This window comes from Condylura cristata, unplaced genomic scaffold (assembly GCF_000260355.1).
Source record: "Condylura cristata isolate star-nosed mole 26May11 unplaced genomic scaffold, ConCri1.0 scaffold00001, whole genome shotgun sequence".
Taxonomy (NCBI): Eukaryota; Metazoa; Chordata; class Mammalia; order Eulipotyphla; family Talpidae; genus Condylura; species Condylura cristata.
In genome coordinates, this window is record NW_004567102.1 from 26684381 (window position 1) to 26693333 (window position 8953).

The window sequence follows — 8953 nt, forward strand, 5'->3', positions numbered from 1 at the left end:
TAACTTCCTTACAACTCATCTATTTCTATATCATTGCCCTATGTGGTGGACAATAGTCAAATGTCTACACTAGTTAATATTGGAAGGTGACTTTTACCAAAGTGTGGGCAATACAAGCTTCATGCTGGGGAAGATGTAGAGACAGTGTTCAAGAGATTTTAGAGAATAGTACTGTTCTCCACCATCATGTGGAAAAACTAGTGGAGAATCAGTTTCATTGGGGTATACAATTTAGAAGTATAAAATACATATGTAGAGGGCCCTCCCTGGTGGCGCAGCGGGTTAAAGCACAGCACTAAGAAGCTTAAGCCACTTCCGCATGAGTTCGATTCCCGCCTGCCCTGGAGGAGATCCACATGGCGAGGCAGACCTCTCCTGGCCCGCCCGCTGCTCCCCTCAGCAGTGTACTTCATTAATCTGCCTGTTCTGTTCCCCACTCTGTCTCTGGTGAATCCTCTCACCCTCCGCATCTCTGGCCTGTACCCCAGTTCTGTATGAATAAATAAATAAATCTTTAAAAAAAATACATATGTATAAAAATAAGACTTAAATAATCCATTAAACATTAAATGTCTCTTCTCATTTGAAGAATGCTTCCATTATATTGGACATTCTCCCTGTAATTTGTAATTGTTTTTTAAATAACTTTGAAGGGTGAATAGGAAAATTATTTGACAGTTGCTAAAAATTCTGTTACAACCTATATTCTTCTAAAATGCATTGCATTTTAATGTATTTTGACCTTGTATTTCTTGGATTTAGGAGGTAGAATCTTGTCTGAAGTCTTGAAATCTGAAGTATTCCTAATTAGCTGTTACTAGTAGAAGCAACCGTGGAAAGACTGAGAAGGGAACTTTTCATTGATGCAGGTGAAAATAAAGTTTTAGAAACTTGAAAGAATATTGAAAACATGCACAAGGAAAAACTAGGCAAGTGTCTTTATAAGATTGTCTTTAAGTAGCTTCTTTGGAAAAATCTGTATTTTAAACATGTTATGAGTTGTTAACTGTAACAGTTACCTTAAAATACTTTATACTTCTGAGCCCTTCCTGGTGGTGCAGCAGGTTAAAGCACAACACTAAGAAGTTAAAGCCAATCAGCATGAGTTCAATCCCCTGCCCCGGAGGTGACCCACATGGCACGGCAGACCTCTCCTGACCCACCTGCTGCTCCCCTCAGCAGTGTACCTCGTTGATCTGCCTGTTCTGCTCCCCACTATATCTCTGGTGAATCCTCTCACTGCCCCTCCACCGCTGGTCTGTACCCCAGTTCTGTATGCATAAATAAATAAATCTTAAAAAAAATACTTTATACCTCTTAATATAAGGAAATCACTATTTACATCGGAATCTACAACATTAAAGGATTTGGTTTACCTGAAGAGCTTCATACTTTGTCTCATCCCTGACAGTGACTCAGATCGATGCATTATTTTTTAAATAGCTTACATACAATTTTGTTTTGATAGTTATCCTCTCATTTTCATTCTGCTGATTAGAAATGTTAAGATTTCTCATTGGGTGACTCCTCTCAAATCTAAACCTTTGATTATATGAATCAGAATTCTACCATTGTCCATTCCTGTATACCAAGTTTGAATAGGGTAAAATAACCCAAACCTTTTTATTTCAGTTGTATGTAGTTAATGCTGACAGTAATGAGCTTTGCCTTTCTCTGCAAACACATAACTCTCTTCTCTATTCATAAAAAAAAAGTTTACTCATTAGACCTTAATGCTTTCCCCCAACTAATTAATCCTGACCCCCCCAGTCATGTTTATCAGTGTGGCAGCACCTGATCCCTCTTGTAGATGCATTGGCTGCCATGCAGAACACTGCCCTGCCCTTCTGCACATGTATGTGGGTTGGTTGTAGGGACAAGGCCCTTCTGCACTAAATTTCTGGGGAGTTTTGTTGTTCTTTGTTGTTAAGAATGCCAAAAACTACATTTCTAGTGAAGGTTCAAGTGCATGTTAATTTCTGCCAGTTATATGTATTTGATATATGAAAGAGAATGTGAAACAGGGCCATCATCCTGTGGTAGTTTTCCTGGCTGGCTGCCATATATGTAGAACCTTTGGACTCATCTACAAATACTCGAGTGTCTAGTCACTAGTCTTGTGGAGTCAAGAGGCACAGCAATAGTGACATCCATGACTCCATATTTGAGTTACTGCTATGGTAGTAGATTCTATTGACTAGCTTCATTTAGAGACTTCTAATTTCCCTCTTTCCTTATTATGGCAGAGGTGGCAGCTGCTGCCTCCACCCACCCAGCTCCATGTGGTCACTTTCTTGAAGTTATTCCTGGAAATCCAGTCTGGAGTCTGCTCACCTCACTTCCAGAAATGTCAGGTCTTAAATACTTTTATAACTGGAATAGATTGTGTCATATCCTGTTCTAGATTCTACAGGTCTTTTTTTCATTCCCACCCATATGGCAGTCCTTACTTCAGCTAACTAAATAGGAATTCCAGAAAGACAGAAAAGAACAAAAGAGTGGAAGTAACTAAACAATGAATACAAGACTATTTACCAGAATCTACAGATAGACCAAACCAGAGGGCCCAGGTTATTCAAGTCATCACAAAGCAACTGAATATCAGGGATAATGAGAACATCAAAAAGAATAATTTGTCATGTAGAAAAAAACAAATGATGCCAGACTTTCTAAAAGAATACTAAAAAATAACAAAGCAATCTGATGCAAATGTTGATGGTAACTTTTTTATTAGCATTTAACACAGCCAATAAACCCTGCTAGTCAAATGTGAGCATAGAATATATATGCCCAATCAACCAAATATGAGACTAGAATAAAAACATTTCAGACAGAGGCAGAGGAAAGAAAAGCAACTTTACTCCCATGCATCTCATTTTAGAAAACTACTGATAAATGAGTTTTACCGAAAAGAGGGCATAAGCCAAAAAAGAATACATGGGATCTAAGGAGCAGGAGCTTCACAGAGAATTGCAGAAAAAGGAAGCTTTAGAACACAGCTGAGCAAACACAGCTGAACATAGCCCAGAGAAGAGTGAGTCTAGACAAGAGTAAGGTTAGAGATGTGTGGGAGGGAGATGAGGTGGAGAGAGGGCAAAAATGGAAATGGTCTGCTTAATGTGCTTGAATATTCAAATTATTTAGATATATTTTATAAATGTTGCAGAATAAGGAAACTTCACCAGGTACATAAAAAAACTATTAAGTAATATATGAGACAATTATTAAAGTTTTACTCTAGGAAAAGCAAAATTTAGTGCAACAAAGGATATGTTACTATAGTATACCTAGCTTAAAAGCAACATATGTAGTCATAATTTTTAAAATACTGCCTTTTAATTTCTTGTGTTTTAAAAGAACTGGTTTATTAGGCAAAGGAAGGAAGAAGAGCTTGCATGGACCCAAGCAGGCAGAAAGAGCTGCTCTATTGCATTTCCAAAAATAACTTACCAGTATGGAGGTGATAGGAGAGGAAGTGGAAAAGGATAGTGTCAGAGAGCTGAACCTACAAGTCCCTGTTAACAGAAAATGAATAGATAATTGCTAAAATTGATGTAAGGACAAACACTGTGCATATTGGAAATATGGAGGTAAATATCAGAAGAATCAACTAGAAGAGCTAAAAGTCGTTGCTCTGGGGGTGAATTGACTGAGCAAGTATAGCTGCTTTTCATTGGAGGTTTATTTCATAAAATAAATGGATATTGATTTCATTTATTTTAAAAATGATACAGGTATAGAAACAATCACAATGCCCAATGACAGAGCAGTGGCTTATGATGGTAGATAATCAGTTATATTTGAAAAAAAAAAAAAAAAGATCTCTTGGCTATTTGCAAGAACATGAATGGATCTGGAGGGGATTATGCTAAGTGAAGTAAGTCAGGAGAAAGATAAATAATGGATCATTTCACTTATGAGCTACAGAGAAAACAAAGAAAGGAACTGACAGAACTGAAACACAATAAACCCTAGAAATATGACGGCAGAACTGAGGCTACTAAAAGGAGTGGGAATAAACAAGGATGGGGGCACAGTAGTCTAGGGAAAAAAACTATGGGTGCTTGGACGATAGGGGTGGGGTGAGGAGGTGTGAGGCCATTTCTGGAAACCATATAAAGTATTATAAACAAACATTACCTCAGTAAAGGTGGGAGAAAAAGAAAATGCACAGCTTGATTGAAGAAAATTTAAAAAACAAAGTATGAATAAAAATGTTACCTGTGAAATCTCTGTGTGGCTAACCTAAGTAATGGTCCTTCAAGATTCTGAGGATGAATATCCTTTTTATAACAACACTTATCCTGACAATTTCATAGTCAACAATGTATTTCACTATTTTAATCTTCAACTTCTCTAGTGATATTAAGTACTTTCTCCTATGTTTAATGTATGAACTTTTCATTGCTTTTTCTTATCTTTTGTTTATTTTTTATTGAATCTTATCAATTTGTTTAAGACTTTTTCTTTTCAGTTATGCTTGCTTATACAGAAATTTTTATTACTTTTGTGGGGTCAAATTACTTTTCTCTGTGTATAACTTGGCCTCTGTGACTTTAGTTTATTGATATTCCTTCACAAATTTGTTCAGTACTTCCTGCCCATGATATCTTAAGTTCTGTTTCCATTCTGCTCTCCCTTTTGACACCTGTCAAGACCCTTTCTATTTCTTTAAACTCCACCACTTACTAGCCTTTTAAACAGATTTTTCAGTACTTGACTTTCATGCCTTCCATCTGCAATGTCTTTTCACATTTAGAAATACCTAGAAAATACCCATTGAGCTACATCTCTCCTCTATGACTATTTTTTTCTGTGTCATTTCCAGTTAATTATGTAGACATACTACCTTGTTTTACGATTTTCAGTTCTCTCCTTCCACAGCCTGTGCTTCTTGTTTATCTTTGTACTCCTGACTTAATTTATTCACCTTTATACCTTCAATTACGGCACAGTACTGTGTATTTAATAAACACTCGATAAGTGTTTGTTCACTGATGAATAATTCTCTGTTGTGGTAGCAGAATTCTGTTATGGCCCTCAAACTTCCCTCCCTCAATATACATTGTTAATTTAAAAATTGAGATGATTTAGGATCAAATAAGTTAAATTTGAGGATCACCATATTGGTGTGATCTGGTGAAAACTGAAATTTTCTGAGAAGTTACCAAAAAGGCAGAAATAGAGAGTTTTAATGGACAGAAAAGAGGAAGATGAGGTAATTGTTTTCTTTTTAAAAAAGCTCATTGGTGCTGACAAGCTTAATTTTCTCTTGGCTATACAGAATTGGTCATTAATTCTGTCCTCAAGAAAGTCTGTAATCAACAGTCCTTGTGATCAGATTGACTTCTCAAATAATTGTTCTCAAAATAATTACAGTTTGATCTAGTCCAAAGGTCTGGTCTAATCCAGTTTCAAGGATGTTAGGTATTTTCTCGGGCTACCGCTTCATTTTAAATGGGCCCACTTATACCAACTTTTGCAGCATGCACTGTGTAATCCCCTCATGTTCCATCGTGTCAGGGACCTGTGAGGATGATTAAATTATCTTGATTTTCTTGATTAAGTTATAGAACAAAGATGCTGAGGTAATTATTCTATTGGATTCTATTGGTCATGGGACCTTTATAAGACTCCACCATAGGCAATGAATTGAAGGAAGGAAGATTATCTTGTTGGATTTGAAGAAGTAAAAAGTTAAGTTGTGAGTGTCATTAACTAGGACTTGATGCGGCCTCTAGGAAATGAGACTAACACCTAACTGATAGGCAGCATGAGCTCAATTCTACACCAAAAAGCTCTGAATTCTGCCATGATACTGGAAGAGGATTTTAAGACTCAGATGAGATCCCAGTTTTGACCAACACCAAGACTTTAGTTTGGTGAGACCCTGAGCAGAGACTCAGGGTCTATACTTCTACCCCAAGGAAACTCTGCATAACAAATTTGTACTTTTTTTAGCCACTAAATTTATGATACTTTCTTATGCAGCAATAGAAAACTGATATAGTATTCAAGTTGAAATTACTAGGGCTTTGATCTTGAAATTTAAGAAACACAATGACAGCTGATTTGAAGACTTTGTACTTAGAATAGCTGAAGCCTTGTTTTAATTATGTGTACACAAAATCTATGACTGGCTCTGCCGGACTCTTAAAATTTTCTCTCTTAGGAAAATCGAAGCCCTGTTACCTATAGTCATTCTTTCTATGCTGACTCACTCTTGATCAACAACACATGTTAATAGTTATGCTCTTGTATTCATTCCTACTATTTTCTGTCTGAATATAATATCACTTATGTTACTTTGCAATGGATTTCCCTTCCCTATAGAACCACATGTGTGTGAACTACTCTTCATTTATTATAACTGATAGGCTGCATTAAGCCTCCTTGTATTGGATTTTCTTCAACAGCCCATAGCCTTGTATCATTCACTGCCCAGAAGACAGGTCTATCTCCTTCTTAGAATGCCCCACTAGTAATAATTTCCTGACTCAGTAGACTAGAATTGTGCCATTTGGTTCCTTCCAGTGCTAGACAATAATTAATTAATCTCTAACTCATACAAATAACACTTCGGTATAATACTATGCTATTGTTTTATTTAGGAGATACAATAAGAAGCATTCTTAATACTAAGTCATTATTTAAAATGCCCCAAATTCTCTTAGAGATTGATTTGCTAAATAAAAATGCATTATTTTTCAAAATCACTGAAAATATAAAAAGATTTGTAATCTTTAAGACCTCTGAAAGACTTAAAGTACAAAGTCTGACCAGAGTTGTAAGTACAAGTGACTATGAAAGGTAAGTAGGTGGTTAAGGAAGACAACTCGGGACAAGTCAAGTTTAATGTGCTGATTGAAGGAAGAAAAAAGAGCAGGGAAGGACAGGGAAATGCTGAGTTACATTTGTCCTCATTTTCTGTAAATGAACCAAAAACTCAGGCCATCTAAGGCTGACCCCACTTACTTGGAATAAACATTAACTTCACTTAAATTACCCCTATTCTTTGCATTTAATTGTTACTAAGGATATCCAAAAAGAATTTACTAGAAATGGAAACCAGTCTATTAAATACAGAAGGGGCAATATAACAGAATACCATGTTTAAATTCTTTGCAAAATTTGGAATAATCTTTATAAAAAGGAAAAATAATTTCAGAAAAGAATAATGCTGTCATTTTCAGATACCCTGCCAAAGTTAAGTTCCTCTTCTGGCATGATTTAGCTGATCACCAGTGCAGGAATGAGCTGCTGCTGATTACCTGCCAAGTTCCACACCCCCACATCCATCCCCAGTATAGGCGAGCAAGTAGACCTTGTCACCACTCTAGGGTCAGATCACTAGAAAGATGCTTGGGCGTGAAATGACATTGGTATTTCAGTAAGTGAAGCACACACTATTTCCTTTTTTTCCTTGAAAATATATATACTGGCCCTCCCTGGTGGCGCAGTGGGTTAAAGCGTGGCACTGAGAAGCCACTTCTGCGTGAGTTCAATCCGCACATGCCCTAGAGGTGACCCACATGGCGTGGCAGACCTCTCCTGACCCACCCGCTGCTCCCCTCAGCAGTGTACTTTGAGGATCTGCCTGTTCTGCTCCCCTCTCTGTCTCTGGTGAATCCTCTCACCGCCCTTGCACTCCTGGCCTGTACCCCAGTTTCTGTATGCACAAATAAATCTTTTAAAAAAAAAAATGAGTACTAGTTGAATTTTTCAGGGCATGCTGAGTCAGATTCAGTTCAAGACCTACATATCATGATTTTATTTAAACAGTCTCAGAGAAATTTCTATTCTCCCAAACTCTTTGCACCTCTACACTTAACATTCTTCAAATCAGAATTACTCCCAGGACATTCCTGAAGGCTTAGGGTTTGAGGCTCAGCATTATTACCTGAATGGCCCACCAAGATAGCTTGAACTAACCTACATATTGTGCAGCAGGCCTCTCCTATTTCACCCGCTGCTCCTCTTAGCAGTGTATTTCAGTATATCTGTCTGCTCTGCTCCCCACTCTGTCTCTGGTGAATCTTCTCATACTCCACCACCACTCCACCACCTCCCACTACCCTCAACCCCCCTGCCAATATTTGGGCTACACCAGAGTTCTTCTAGGCAGAAATAAATAAAATCTTTTAAAAAAAATTAGAGTCATTCCCCAGTAGTCTTCTAGGAGCATACAGTTTTAAGTATTCAGGTATATATTAATATGTATTAACTCATTAGAATGTGTTCATTATTTTTGACATATTACTATTTATCATTAATCTCTTGCAGAAAGAGACCATATATGTTTTCTTCATGATTATTACTTCAGGATGAATAATTAACAATATTGATATTAACTTTGTTAACAGTTATTAACAGTTATTAACTTTATTTATATATCACCTTACATATACTTTTATCCCCAATGAGATTATTTTTTTAAAGATTTATTTATTTATGCATACAGATACAGGGGCAGTACAGGATTCACCGGAGACAGAGAAGGGAGCAGAACAGGCTGACTGATGAAGTACACTGCTGAGGGGAGCAGCGGACAGGCAGATCAGGAGAGGTCTGCCATGCCATGTGGATCACCTCCAGGGAGGGGATTGAACTCATGCTGAAGTAGCTTTAGCTTCATAGTACTGTGCTTAAACCTGCTGCGTCACCAGGGAGGGTCCCAATGAGATTATTTTTAAAGATTTATTTATTTATGCATACAAGACCTGGGGTACAAACCAGAGGTGCAGGGATGAGAAGATTCACCAGAGACAGAGTGAAGAGCAGAACAGGCAGATTGACTGAAATACACTGCTGAGGGGAGCAGTAGGTAAGAAAGGAGAGGTCTGCCATGCCATGCGGACCACCTCCCTGGCCAGGGGATAGAACTCATGCTGCAGTGGCTGCAGATAGCTTCATAGTGCTGCGCTTTAACACCTTGCCCCATCAGGGAGGGCCC